Source organism: Mya arenaria, chromosome 10 (genome assembly GCF_026914265.1).
Source record: "Mya arenaria isolate MELC-2E11 chromosome 10, ASM2691426v1".
Taxonomy (NCBI): Eukaryota; Metazoa; Mollusca; class Bivalvia; order Myida; family Myidae; genus Mya; species Mya arenaria.
The window spans coordinates 60,670,513-60,686,640 of NC_069131.1; positions in this window are offsets into that span (position 1 = coordinate 60,670,513).

Consider the following 16,128-nt stretch of genomic DNA (forward strand, 5'->3'; position numbering starts at 1 on the left):
TAAGTAGGCTTCAGTTGATTCATGTATCAGAGCTGCTGTGGTTCCTTATTCAATTTCCCTATCTGTATAACCCTTGATGTCTATACTCTCATTGAGGCGTAGAGTTACTTTCTCTGACATGGCGCTTCTAATAACTGCAATGAGGTTCTTGTTTTTCTTGAGCTCACGTTCTCTTAATGCAATGCAGCGGAAAGACAAATACCAATGTGAGTATAGGTTTGCACGTTGAAGGTACTGTTCACCGAAGTTGTTCTCACACTCTAATAAAAGTTCTTTCAATATGTTGGTTCCAAGAAGGATAGGTGTCTTGTCTGAAAATGAAGTGTCTTTGGTGATAAGAAATAGACATGAGTGAGTTCCTGATTTTTGTAATCCATTTTCAACTTCAAGATCTGCTTCAATATAACCAAGGTAAGGTAAGCTGCTTCCATCTGCACACTCTATCTTCAAAATATTCTGGACAGGAAGTAATTCAAGGTTGCTCAGGTAAGTATCGTAGTAGGCTTTTGAAATTGCACTCACGCAGCTCCCTGTATCAATCAGAGCTCTCGCTGTGATACCATTTATCTGAACATCAGCCTCGTTTGTATCACTAACCAGCTTCACTTCTTTATTGGGCCTGGTAGTGGTCGTCATTGACTTTATGACTGCATTAGGGCAATTTCTGGCAATATGACCCTTCCTATTGCATTGGTAGCATGTCGGCTGGAATGATGTAGGCCGATGAGGTATATATCGCTCTCGTTGTCGGAAGTTATTCCATTGCTTGAACCTCTTATATTGTCGCCCGATTCTGTATACGTCTCTTTGTTCATAACCTTCAGTTTCTCTTTCAAGTATTTGAATCCTATGATAAAACTTCTTTATAATTTCACTCATATTTTCAACCTCTTCATTTCTTTCTTCAGTTATTCTGTTCTGTGCTACATTACACCTATGCTGATTTAATTCCTCTTCTTCTTTCATGTCTGCCTCTAATTTACGTAACTCCAATCTAAACTTCCCATAATCTTTCTCTGTGTCCAGCTTGTAGAAAGATCTTAATTTCAATGTTTGTCTTAGCCCCTTATGTATAACTTGTCTTAAAACCTCTTCATCTGTTCTTCTAAGTCCACCTAATCTCACAGCTTTATCAAATAAAATTTCTGCTCTAGTGCAATAACTATTAATGTTCTCTCCATCTTCTTGAGATATTGAATATAATTGTCGAAGTATTTCTTCTTTAGTGTCTAAACTTCCATAATTGCAATCTAGTTTTTCTATTATATCCCTTACAGTAGCTCCTATTCCTGCTCTTCTAATATCATTTAATGCAATAATAATAATAATAATAATAATAATAATAATAATAATAAAAATAATAATAATAATAATAATAATAATAATAATAATAATAATAATAATATAACGAAATAAATAAATCAATAATGGAATCAATTAATGTAACTATACAAACTGATTGATTATCTATAAACTCGTAACAATATTTTGGCCAAACATTTGCCTTTTGATTTACGTTACATAACATGCATATTTGGATAATGGCATACCCAGAGTGATTTTCTCTGATATTCAGTAATTTTTTCGAGTGGACGACGTTAATATTTTTAGGGATGCAATTATTCGGAACCTTGGACCAATCACAAAATCATATTCAGTAGACTGTATGTGCTGTCTTATGTATGTGAACTTTTACTCCGGCAGACTAACGACGGTCGTCAGAAGTTGTGGGGAATACACTCGGAACAACTCTTCCACCCGACTGGCTTCGGATGTATGCCATTGCATTATTAGAAGTAGTTCGTAAAAGTAATAATACTAATATTTATTAATAATAGTGTTTTCACTTATTTTTATTACTTAGTTCAAATTGATTTACGATGGAGTGTATTATTGCATAAATTATTAAGTCATAGATTGAAATAACAACGCGATCTACTCGTAGATTAGTTAAATTAAAAAAATTCTGACATTGTAATCCGTCCATATACATCCGTGGTTGTTTTGAAAAGAAAATCATCGATTGGCGGGGCACAATGCACATATATGATATAGCCATGGTTAAATCTACTGAGTTCTTCAAAGCGCACTTGAATAGAACACTAAACACGGACCTCCTTTTAACATTCCGCTCTAGAGACGATTAGTGATTTTAGTTGTGAGGGGGTGAATCTTATCCGCAATTCCTTGGTTGGTAGTTAAGTGTCATACCACTGGACCAATGCAACGCGTAGCTATGTGCTAAACCTGCTCGATATTTTACTTTTGTAGACGTTTGTGCCCTTAAAAGTCTGAGTGAATTTGAATGCTGCGCATATCTTTTAAGTTTCTATCGAAATGTTAGATTAATTCTATAAATTACTAACGGAAAACAAATTGATATCAAGGGAAAGATATGGGAATGTCCTTGTAGTTTCAGGAACAAGGCGTGTCCTCTTAGTATATATATATACTTATATATATACTATAACTCAATAACATCAAGGAAGGGAAGCAGGAATGTCCATTCTATCAAGGTATTATATTTAACCTAAACAAGATACACACATGAACAAACGTAAAAAGTATAAAGGAAAGGAACGAGGCATGTAGTAAAATATATGAAGGGAACGAACGAGGCATGTTGTAAAAGATATGAAGGGAACGAACGAGGCATGTCGTAAAAGATATGAAGGAGAGGAACGGGTCATGTTGTAAAAGATTCGAAGGGAAGAAACGAGGCATGTCGTAAAAGATATAAAGTGAAGAAACGAGGCATGTCGTAAAATATTTTTATAAATTATATGATTCAAACTAGGCAAAATACACACATCAACATCACTTTACGATAAAAAAATAATTAAGTGAATAACAAGAGATTTACTTTGAGTTTCTATTGAATAATAACAATATAAATCATTGGCAAGGTAAACCCATCAACACGATTATACGATAAAATGATTTCAAGGCTTAGTCTTACTCTGTTTAAAAAATAGGACTAAATAAATAGTTAAATTTTACACCTTGTTACTGTGATTGTAGTAGAAAAATGAAAATATATAACAGTGATGATTCAATAGACTGTCTACAGTGTTTTAGAGGCGTAAACGAGATGCGTAAGTAGTCTTAACGAGATACGTTACTTATTTAAACGAGACACAAAGTTAGTAAGCTGTTTTAACGAGTTTCTAAGTCGTATTTACGAAGAAAAAAAAACACGTATCGCACCTCTACGCCACCCTTACTGTTAGAAATTTGATATAATGTCTTTCGGTTAAATCAAGGTCTCAATTCAATTTGACTGAACGAAAAATCACTCCGTCTCTGGATACTTACTGAGAGAGATGGTCGAATCATTGAGGGATATTGTAAGTGTATTGCTGACCTAGATAAACTTTGCACAAACGTAGCTTATTCACAGTTTATGTTTTTGAGGCTGTAGTTTGGCTACGCAATAGTCGAACTGTAAGAGATGTGTCTGCGTACTGGAAATTGCCACGAATATTCAATCATGTCTGATATGCGCAGCTTAAACGAGATTAATTTCACTAGTGCAGCAACTTTAAAGAAAAAGTTAGATTGCTCAGTTGATAGCATCTAGGGAGGAAATGCCGCACACCCACAGCTCAACACCAAAAAGAGAAAGATCCGTCGTCAAATGATCCCGTACAGATGTTCATTCAAAACGTAGGCCAGTAAAATCAAATCCAGCAATTATCTCACTACTCTTAAAACTTTCAGACCATTACGTTCCATATATTTTACAATGTGAACTCCTAAAGATAGTAACTTAAATTCAAGAAGAAAGTGCCGTAAATTGAAGTCTCCAAAATTGCAGCGTTATCAGTACTTGTCAAAAAATTCTTCACAAAAGTACAACACAGGTTGACGACAGCACACACTGATTGTAAATATGGATGGTTCCACCTCAACTTTATTTATGATCTAGTTTCCGCCATCTTGGTACACAAGTGCGCGCACCGGTAAAAGGTTGCGACCATTAAGGACACTCAGAAATGTGAAGCGCACGACCCCCGGAGCAAAACACACATTGAAGTGTCAAAAGATCCAGACGTTGATGCTTTATGATATTGTGATAAGGGAGTGACTCGCAATTTATTTGTCCCAACTTGTGTCATATTTATGTGCAATTCGTTAATGTTAATACTTTTCTTATTATTTGTATTTCATATTTTGGTCACATATATCAATTACTATACATGCATTTCCCAGTTTTAAAGTAGCTGACTTATTAAGTACCTGATTGTAGTTCATGTATTGCCATTTTAATAAAGATTACAACAATAACTAGGAACCTACATTTACATTAGTATTGCACGTGAGCTATTATGAATGTTGTATACATTTTGTATTGCTTGTTTTTCATTTATTTATTTTGTCATATTAAAACGTGAAGTTGGAATGAAATATATGAAAGTAATGTAAAATAAATTATATACAAGACTATTATTGTCCTCTGTAATTTCTTCATTACAAACTTTGTTGTCGTCATGACTTAGTCGTTGTCATTGTTGTCAGAGTGTGGCGAAATAAGTTTTCGTCATGTATCACGACAAACAATATGTATAGATATAAAACTGAACGGTTCAAATGTTGACGAGTAAATGCATATATGTAACCAGTAATATATGAGTTATGCCCCTTGCTATTTACTGGACATGTCTCCAGTAAATTTTTGTGTCACCCCAGCCGTTACCGTTCCGTTAGATGAATGTTATTGCACCCTGTGGTGTAAACGTAATTGCTATACCAATCAAGTATTTTGTAGTGTGTTGGTGCTTACAATTTGACCATATCTGTTCTTGCTTTTAGATCTGAAGGTTGCTACTTAAATGATTCGAAGCCATCGCTAAATACAGACACTTTAGTACCAAGTAAGGTTCATCGGCATAGTTTTTTTTAAGGATTATTTAACCGGCCAGTAGATGGAACTTCAAGATTGAAAGGCCATGTTCAAAACATCAAACCAAGTTCAAATCACTCTGAAGACTGTTGTGTCTGACACACCAAATCGTACAGCCAGATTCATTTTGGAGATGTTCGGTCCCAGCTTTGTCAACACTAGAATGAGTTGCTAGAATTTGTTCAATGCACACTTATTAATCGGTGTTATATCTGGCTGAACAAACTTGTATAAAACTTACAGTACTGTTAGGTCTGATAAACTGGAATAGTACGTTACAACTCAAACGCTTGTACACTAGCGATGTTAAATCAAAAGTACATTGATATAATAGGTGACATCGTCTGCGAAAATGTACCCTGTGGTGATATTCAAATCATCGTGAAAAAATGAAAAAGAGATTCGATATTAAAATTAACTTAATACAATGATTAAAACTTGAATATGAGATAATTAAAAAAAATCAAAATAACACTTACTAGCCGGTTATTTGGCACACTATTTTGAAAAAAAAAAATGAACATGCCTCATTTTCCTCTGCATGACTTATTTTCAGCGATGACCTCACACATAGTTTCCGGTTTGTACACAGAGTAATTTCCACGTTTTCGGGAGTGTTTATGATATTGAACACCCATTATTACTTAAACGCCCCAACGGCACGGCCGCGGTTAAAAAATCAAAATTATAATGCCGTCATGAAACACATGGAACTAAGCATACATGACAAAATAACATATCTGGCATTATTCATTTGAATTTCAGATTTTAATTATTGAATTGTTCGATTGTGTCTAAAATACAATGAAGCTGGCGCAGGAAATGCTATTATCGTTGATTTTGACATTTTTGCTTTTACACCCAATTTGTCAAACCTTCTAAACAATCGTATAAATTTATACATTAATTTCAATAGCTCAATAGTCATCACCTGCAGTAGAATGAAACCAGCCGGAAGGAAAGTTAACTTGGGTGAAGTATTTTGCTGAGTAGATTTGTGAATACAGGTTCAGCAGTCCTTTGTTTGCCTTTTACTGAGAAAGATATTCTAAAGGGTTTTTCAGATCTAAACTTGGGCAAAAGTGCTGGTCCAGATTGGATATTTAATGAATTCTTGATATTCGGTAAATATGTATTATCGTAATCTTTACTAAGACCAATTAACAAACTATCAAACCTTTTTTTCCGGAAAATCTGACTTAGGTTATATAGTTCAAATGAATACTAAGGAGACCGGAAGAGGTTGGGAATTATCGAGGAATCACATTATCAAGTGATGTGAGATATAATATAATATATGTCATGTGTTTTCGTTCCGGATCGAAAAATCCGACCCGAGGGCACCTGCGTTGCCAGGTAACGAGGCTTGCCGAGTTACCGGCTACGCAGCGTGCCCGAGGGTCGGATTTTCGACCCGGAACGGACACACATGATATATATTTTTTCTAGCATACCTTGAAATACACTTTTTTGTGAAAAATGCATTGAAAAGCGCAGTTTTGTAAATTTCAACAAAAAGCACGTGCGATGATGTTAGCTGACGTCATGACGCGCATTAATATGTATTCACTGCATACGTCAAGAAGTTCCTTTAGCATCACGTCTTTTAAGGGGTATTTTGTTTTGAAGGTGTGTTTTTGTAAAGTTAATAGCTATGGAACTCATCTATTGATATCTCATAATTATGGTTACATTAAATGTAAAATAAAAGAAATGAAAAGTATTACGTCACAGCGCGTGACTCATCTGGCATGGGGGGATGCCAGATGGGATTTTCCAGAACGGCTGACGTCACCGGAAATGCCTATCCGGTGTGCTAGAAAATATTATATTCACACATTTATTTAATAGTTGGTTTTCAACGTATGCAGAACATTATCATGAACATATTGAGGCGCAGGCTGATGTTTAGGCAAATATTGGTACCGTTGATAATACTTAAAGTTAAGTTAAACTTTAAATAACCATGTCAGAAATCAAAAGAAACAACTATTGTGTGCCTGTACTGATTTCACGAAAGCGTTTGAATACATAATACGAGATACTTTGTAGTCAAACAATATGGATCAGGACTTAAATACCATCTTTTCTCTATTATAGAATATATGTATAATCACGTATATTTAAAAGTAAAGCACCAAATAAAATAGGTGCAGTGTTCGAAAGTCGTTTATGTGTACGTCTAGGTGAATGTATACCGTCGTTACAGTTTTTTGTTTATTAACGATTTTAAATGTATGTATGTATGTGTTTCTTTAGACCTTGCGGTCAAGGATAACCCGTGAAAGTGCAAGCACTGATTTCCAACGGGGTCCTTTGTTGTTGTTTTTCGCTGAAGGATAGCACGCGGAAGATACATTGGTGGGATACAAGGAAGTCCGGGTGCGATACCCTAGCTCTTTTTCGAAGAGACCCCTTGGTTCTTTTACGTGCTCGGTGTAAAGCACCGATACACGGGATACAACTTTCCTGGGTTAAACAAGTACTGAGTACACCACTTTTCCAAGCACTACCCTTTACATGCCGAGCGCCAGGCAAGGGATCTACTTGTATCAATTTTTAACGTTTTTTGGTATGACCAGGCCAGGGATCGAACCCACGACCTCTCGCTCCGTAGGCGGATGCTTAACCACTAGGCCACGGAGACGGATTTTATATGTTAAATAAGCCAAATGGGTATACACAGGTTAGAGTCTTTTAACCGTATACAACTACGTTATTGTTATGTTTATGCTAAATAAGCTAATCTTAGTATTTCAGAAACATATAGTCGTAAATTCAAACTAAAAGCCAACAAATATAACACTTACTAATGCATATCATCAAAGCGCTTTTAGGTCAAGCCCATAAGGCAAAACTTACATTAGTTCAGTAATATAACACGTAAACAAGATTGGTACTTTTTGATAAATTTATAAGACCTGTTCTTGCAATTTGGTTCAGAAGTTCAGAAGGGGAAATTCAGAGCGATTGTCAATCTGATGGGTACTCTTGTTTTAAAAAAACTAAACATGTTGGAGACACTGGTCTATTTGATTAAGTGTAGTATTGAATTATCAGTATTATTTGATACAGGAATAAAGCCATAAGTATGCCAAATGACACCTTCGTAAGAACTATCTACAAGGTTCAAGCATGCGTCGACCGCACTAGGAGAATACTATTCAACCATAATTTTACTTATGAAACAAATATAAAGAGAAAGTTATTGTTCAAAGTTTCGAAAGTAAGTTATCCACCTCAAGAAAAAAATATTTTATAGAAATATTTTAACCATATCTTTAGTGTGTTAATTTACAAAAAATACAAGAAATTATGTAATATAATACAGAAAGTTTGTCCAAATTGAAATGCATTAGAAGACGAATTTCATATAGTCATTGAATGCAACCAATATACAAATATTAGAACTATATATACTCGTATACCACGCTGTTATCATAATTGTCCAAACAAGTATAAACTGTAGACAACCGCCATGGAAATCTTAAATAATAAAAATCATGTGCTATGACAAACGTATTTCCTTGATGTAGAAAATTCAATGATCTTATGTGTTGAAATAAATGTGTGTTCTGTTCTGTTCTATAAATGATCTTGAACCAGTTATATTTGTATAAGTCAACTCATAACTTAAGCAATATCTTTAATTTATCGAATGCACAGCCATTTCATTTTTTGTTTTATTTTGTTAACAATAATACATTGCATTGTTTATAATGGTAAACGATGAAACACTACATCTTCGCAGATTTGAATGTTAACCTTTTAAATAATCTCTGTTTGGATGTATGATTTGCATTTTAATACAAGGGATCGGAAATGTTATAGTTATAGTTCGTGTTTTAATTGAAACTTAATTAACAACCACAAGTGAAATATTGCACGGAAGAACCATCCTGTCACATCTCTATGAGCTATGTTTTGTTTATACTGAATATATCAATTGTGTAGTCAAAAGAAACTGTTTTCCATCTGAATAAGCAAACTATCAATAATCATAAAAACATACAAAAACAAGATGGCCATACTTGCCTAAGAATGGTGAGATTTTCGCTAGAGCCAACGTAGTTTTTTTTATCTTTTATGTAAGCATTACACAAGAAATATTTATGACGGAGTAAATTATAACCAAAGTCAATACTGAAAAAAAAACATGGTAAAAGATCTCTACACAGTGCTTATTATAGCCAGGGTGGTATTTTGTTACTAAGACAAAATGTGGTCGTTAAGGAATTTAGTGGTTCCAACAGAGTTCCATGGTAGCTTAAGAATGAACGTCTTATGGTTAAAGAGGAGTAAGCTTTATTTGTGTAAAGTCTTTTTCTATATACATATGGTGGAAACCGTACGACTAACAATGTGAAAGCAATTTCATTGTGAGAAATAAAAGTTTAATTGCAATCTCATTTCAAACATTAAAAGTACCTTCAAAACACACACTCCACTATCTTCCATCAGCGGACAAAATTAGTCTGACCCTCAATATAACGTCGATGGTCTGAAGCAACAAATCAACTATACCTGCTTGAAAGATTGGGCAGTTCGTTTAGTTTTTACCATATCGTTTTACCTGACCTCTGTGATTGTAGTTGTCCCATGTCTGCCTTCTCTGAGGAGACGAGCATTTATCATACGAATTAATCAAACGTTTCATGTAGACCAATTCTGCAAACTAGTTACTTTCCAAAAAGTGATAAAACGGGAAAGATAATTTTTTGACGTTTTCAAGATTTATGTTCCACATTCGGAGTTTGGTGCGTTTTTAAAGCACATTAAGTTCTAAAATCCTCTTGAATAGACAATGTTTTACTGCATTTTCTTTTTATTAAGACCACTTCTGTTAAGCTATTTGATAAAAAAAATGTATTAGTAAAAACGTTTCACCGTTTTTGTTCCGTATAGTTCATTATTCCTTATTCGACTTGTGCGTTATATAGTACTTATAACACGACATCCTGCTGAATTAGACAATGCATTTATGCAAACTATTTGTTTCGACTAATTTCGTAAAAAAATACCAAATAAGACACTTTGAAACTTTGAGATTTTTTCCCAGAATGTTGTTTCTCATTCGGATTTTGGAGCGTTTTTATAACACTTTAAACACTAAAATACACTTGAATAGTCAGTGCATTTCTGCAAATGTTTTTAAAGCACGTTAAGCACTGAAACCATCTTGAATAGACAATGCATTTCTGCACATTTTTTTATGGAGACCACTTCTGCTATGCTATTTGATAAAAAATGTATTAGTAAAATGGTTGAAAATTCACCTTGTCTGTTCCTTATTCGAGTTTGAATAAGGAATAAGGAACTAGTTGCTTATTCCTTATTTCATATATTATGCGATTTAAAGTACTTATAGCATTAAATACCAATGAATTAGACAATGCATTGATGCAAACGTTTTTGTTAAGACCAATGTTGCATGGATATTTTGTCAATAAATGGCAAATAAAACACTTTGAAATTGAGCTTTTTTCCAGAAGTCTGTTCCTTATTAGGATTTTGGAGCGCTTTATGTACTAAAACCATCTTGAATAGACAATGCATTTCTTTAAACTTTTCATGTAGGCCACTTCTGCTAAGTTATTTGATAATAATAATGTATTAATAATAAAGTTGAAAATTTAACATTTTGTTCCTTTTTCGAGTTTTAATAAGGAATAAGAAACCATTTCCTTATTCCTTATTTAAATATAGCGGGTTACAAACTAGTTGAAGTATTCCATCCAGCTACAATAGACATTGCATTTACGCTAACGTTTAGTTAACCAATATTGCATGGATATTTCGTCAAAAAATGGAGACATAAGACACCTTTAAATTGAGATATTTTAACAGAAGTTAATTTTAACCTTTTCAAGATTTCTGTTCCTTATTCGTTGTTCATTGCATTTTAGTGCTAGAATCTTCTTCAATGGACAAGGCATTTCTGTAAACTTTTTATGTAGATCACTTTACTCCATAGTAAATTTGTCAAAAAGTGATCAAAAGGGTACTAAGTTGAATTTTGAACTCTTCAGGAATTCTGTTTCTAATTCGGAAATTGGTGCGTTTTTAAAGCAATTTATGAACTAAAATCCTCTTGATTAGACAATGCATTTCTGCAATTTATTTGTTTTAGATCAATTTTACTATTTTATTAAAACAAAATGTATTTGTAAACAGTTGAAAATTTAGCGTTTCTGTTCCTTATTCGATTTTAAATAAGGAATAAGAAACCAGTTCCTTATATCTTATTCGACTTATAGCGTGTTATTAAGTAGTAAAAGTACTCCATCCAACTAGAATATAGAATGTTTTTACTTCAACCTTTTTGTTTAAATCAATATTGCCTAATATTTCGTCAAACAAATGAAGAAATAGACACCTTGAAATCGATATATTTTACAGAATTCTGTATTCGGACTTTTCGGGTGCGTTTTTAAAGCACTTTAAGCACTAAAACACACTCAAATAAAATGGCATTCTCATTACCTGTTTGTCTTGACCACTTCTGCATATTAATTTCTTCAAAAAAGTATTAGTAAAAAAGTTAAGAGGTCACCGTTTCCGTTCCTTATTCCTTATTCGCAGTTCTGTTTATTGTTAATCACTTTAAGCCCAAAGTACCGTATAAAAAACAACGCAACCTTTTTATGATGACCAATGTTGCATAGCCAATTGAAAAAGATATGAAGAAATGATAATTTTGATACTTTTATATTGCTGTTCTTATTTTGGTTTGAATGAGAATAAGGAACCAGTTCCATATTCGAATAGGAATAAGGTAAATGGATCAATATATATATATGAAAAACTACAGAAACAAGCTCAGTAGCCAAAAGTTTAAACCTAACCCCCCTTAAATGGCACAGGGTAAACACCGAAGACATCGAATACAAAAACAAACAATCACAAACAAGAAACATGGAACAACAGCACAATACTCCACAAACAACACAGTACATATATACTATATAAAAACTAGGTGTGTTTATCAAGGATTGTTAGGTACCGCCTTGGAACGGTCAGTAAAATGTAAATTTACTGGGGGTGAAGCCAAGTTCAATGTTCCTTTTTCGAAGATTCCTTTTCTGTCCCTGATTGCATGTCATAAATTGGCGCAGCTTAAGAAAATACTTCTGGTGTATTTTGCAGATATTTTTTTGTCTTTAACGGATGTAAAAGAATAAAGATAATATTGCATATTGCAAGGTAGTTGAACAAGGAATAAAGGATTAGTTCCCTATTCCTTATCATATTTATTTACTATTTTCGTGCATTGTATTATTTCAGAAAGTTGTTTATTTTATGTGAAAAGACGAAGCACATTACAAAGAAATAATTATATGCAATATTACATTTTGAATAAGGAATAAGGCACTAGTTCTTATTCGAAAAAGGAATAAGGAATAAGGAACTAACTTATCGTCCATCCCTATAACACACAATGCAGCACCAAGTTCTTCTCCAACTCTTTAAATTGCTTTTAACAGGAATAAGTGAAGCTCACTACGTTTGCGTAATAGTTTCTTCTTTAATCGTTTACAGACTTTAAATTGGAATGTTCTTAATGAAAATCACATTTAACCATTTTTTATTTATCAAATGAAATTTATAAAAGTATTTTGGGTAAATGAAATTAGCTACTCAAGCCTGTTAAGCTTAAGAACTTTCGAGAAACTGGGGTCGTTCAGGAGAGTGAATGATGGCACGCTTGTGGTCAATACAGCCGTTCAGGTGAGTGAATAATGGCACGCTTGTGGCCTATACAGTCGTTCAAGTGAGTGAATGATGGCACGCTTGTGGCCAATACAGTCGTTCAGGTGAGTGAATGATGGCACGCTTGTGGCCAATACAGTCGTTCAGGTGAGTGAATGATGGCACGCTTGTGGTCAATACAGTCGTTCAGGTGAGTGAATGATGGCACGCTTGTGGTCAATACATTCGTTCAGGTGAGTGAATGATGGCACGCTTGTGGTCAATACTGTCGTTCAGGTGAGTATATGATGGCACGCTTGTGGCCAATGCAGTCGTTCAGGTGAATGAATGATGGCACGCTTGTGGCCAATACAGTCGTTCAGGTGAGTGAATGATGGCACGCTTGTGGCCAATACAGTCGTTCAGGTGAGTGAATGATGGCACGCTTGTGACCAATACAGTCGTTCAGGTGAGTGAATGACGGCACGCTTGTGACCAATACTGTCGTTCAGGTGAGTGAATGATGGCACGCTTGTGACCAATACAGTCGTTTAGGTGAGTTAATGACGGCACGCTTGTGGCCAATACTGTCGTTCAGGTGAGTGAATGATGGCACGCTAGTGACCAATACAGTCGTCAGGTGAGTGGATGACGGCACGCTTGTGACCAATACAGTCGTTAAGGTGAGTGAATGACGGCACGCTTGTGGCCAATACTGTCGTTCAGGTGAGTGAATGATGGCACGCTTGTGGTCAATACAGTCGTTCAGGTGAGTGAATGATGGCACACTGGTGGTCAATACTGTCGTTCAGGTGAGTTAATGATGGCCCGCTTGTGGCCAATACAGTCGTTCAGGTGAGTGAATGATGGCACGCTTGTGGCCAATACAGTCGTTCAGGTGAGTGAATGATGGCACACTGGTGGTCAATACTGTCGTTCAGGTGAGTTAATGATGGCCCGCTTGTGGTCAATACTGTCGTTCAGGTTAGTGAATGATGGCACGCTGGTTGCCAATACAGTCGTTCAGGTGAGTGAATGATGGCACGCTGGTGGCCAATACAGTCGTTCAGGTGAGTGAATGATGGCATGTTTGTGGCTAATACAGTTTTTCAGGTGAGTGAATGATGGCATGCTTGTGGCCAATATAGTCGTTGTTCAGGTGAGTGAATGATGGCACGCTTGTGGCCAATACATTCGTTCAGGTGGGTGAATGATGGCCCGCTTGTGGTCAATACAGTCGTTCAGAAGAGTGAATGATGGCCCGCTTGCGGCTAATACTGTCGTTTAGGTGAGTGAATGATGGCACGCTTGTGGCCAATACAGTCGTTTAGGTGAGTGAATGATGCACGCTTGTGGTCAATACAGTCGTTCAGGTGAGTGAGTGACGGCACGCTGGTGGCCAATACAGTCGTTCAGGTGAGTGAATGATGGCACGCTTGTGGCCATTACTGTCAGTCAGGTGGGTGAATGATGGCACGCTTGTGGCCAATACTGTCGTTCAGGTGAGTGAATGATGGCACGCTTGTGGTCAATACTGTTGTTCAGGTGAGTGAATGATGGCACGCTGGTGGCCAATACAGTCGTTCGGATGAGTGAATGATGGCACGTTGGTGCCCAATACAGTCATTCGGGTGAGTGAATGATGGCCAACTTGTGGTCAATACTGTCGTTCGGGTGAGTGAATGATGGCACGCTTGTGGCCAATACAGTCGTTCAGGTGAGTGAATGATGGCACGCTTGTGGCCAGCACAGTCGTTCAGGTGAGTGAATGATGGCACGCTGGTGGTCAATACAGTCATTGAGGTGAGTGAATGATGGTACGCTGGTGGCCAATACAGTCGTTCAGGTGAGTGAATGATGGCACGCTTGTGGCCAATACAGTCGTTCAGGTGAGCGAATGATGGCACGCTTGTGACCAATACAGTCGTTCAGGAGAGTGAATGATGGCACGCTGGTGGCCAAAACGATCGTTTAGGTGATTGAATGACGGCACGCTTGTGGTCAATATTGTCGTTCAGGTGAGTGAATGATGGCACGCTTGTGGCCAATACAGTCGTTCAGGTGAGTGAATGATGGCACGCTGGTGACCAATACAGTCGTTCAGGTGAGTGAATGATGGCACGCTGGTGGCCAATACTGTCGTTCGGGTGAGTGAATGATGGCACACTGGTGGCCAATACAATCGTTCGGGTGAGTCAATGATGGCACGCTTGTGGTCAATACTGTCGTTCGCGTGAGTGAATGATGGCACGCTTGTGGCCAATACAGTCGTTCAGGTGAGTGAATGATGGCCCGCTTGTGGTCAATACAGTCGTTCAGGTTAGTGAATGATGGCACGTTTGTGGTCAATACAGTCGTTCAGGTGAGTGAATGATGGTACGCTGGTGGCCAATACAGTCGTTCATGTGAGTGAATGATGGCACGCTTGTGGCCAATACAGTCGTTCAGGTGAGTGAATGATGGCCCGCTTGTGGTCAATACAGTCGTTCAGGTGAGTGAATGATGGCACGTTTGTGGCCAATACAGTCGTTCAGGTGAGTGAATGATGGCACGCTTGTGGCCAATACAGTCGTTCATGTGAGTGAATGATGGCAATCTTGTGGCCAATACAGTCGTTCAGGTGAGTGAATGATGACACGCTTGTGGCCAATATAGTCGTTGTTCAGGTGAGTGAATGATGGCACGCTTGTGGCCTATACATTCGTTCAGGTGAGTGAATGATTGCACGCTTGTGGTCAATACAGTCGTTCAGGTGAGTGAATGATGGCCCGCTTGTGGCCAATACTGTCGTTTAGGTGAGTGAATGATGGCACGCTTGTGGCCAATACAGTCGTTCAGGTGAGTGAATGAAGGCACGCTTGTGGTCAATACAGTCGTTCAGGTGAGTGAATGACGGCACGTTGGTGGCCAATACAGTCGTTCAGGTGTGTGAATGAAGGCACGCTTGTGGCCATTACTGTCGTTCAGGTGAGTGAATGATGGCACGCTTGTGGCCAATACTGTCGTTCAGGTGAGTGAATGATGGCCCGCTTGTTGTCAATACTGTTGTTCGGGTGAGTTAATGATGGCACGGTTGTGGCCAATACAGTCATTCGGATGAGTGAATGATGGCACGCTTGTGGTCAATACAGTCGTTCAGGTGAGTGAATGATGGCACGTTGGTGGCCAATACAGTCGTTTAGGTGAGTCAATGATGGTACGCTTGTGGTCAATACAGTCGTTCAGGTGAGTGAATGACGGCACGCTGGTGGCCAATACAGTCGTTTAGGTAAGTGAATGATGGCACTCTTGTGGCCAATACTGTCGTTTAGGTGAGTGAATGATGGCACGCTTGTGGCCAATACTGTCGTGCAGGTGAGTGAATGATGGCACGCTTGTGGTCAATACTGTCGTTCAAGTGAGTGAATGATGGCACACTGGTGGCCAATACAGTCGTTCGGGTGAGTGAATGACGGCACGCTGGTGGCCAATACAGTCGTTCAGGTGAGTGAATGATGGCACGCTTGTGGCCAATACTGTCGTTCAGGTGAGTGAAT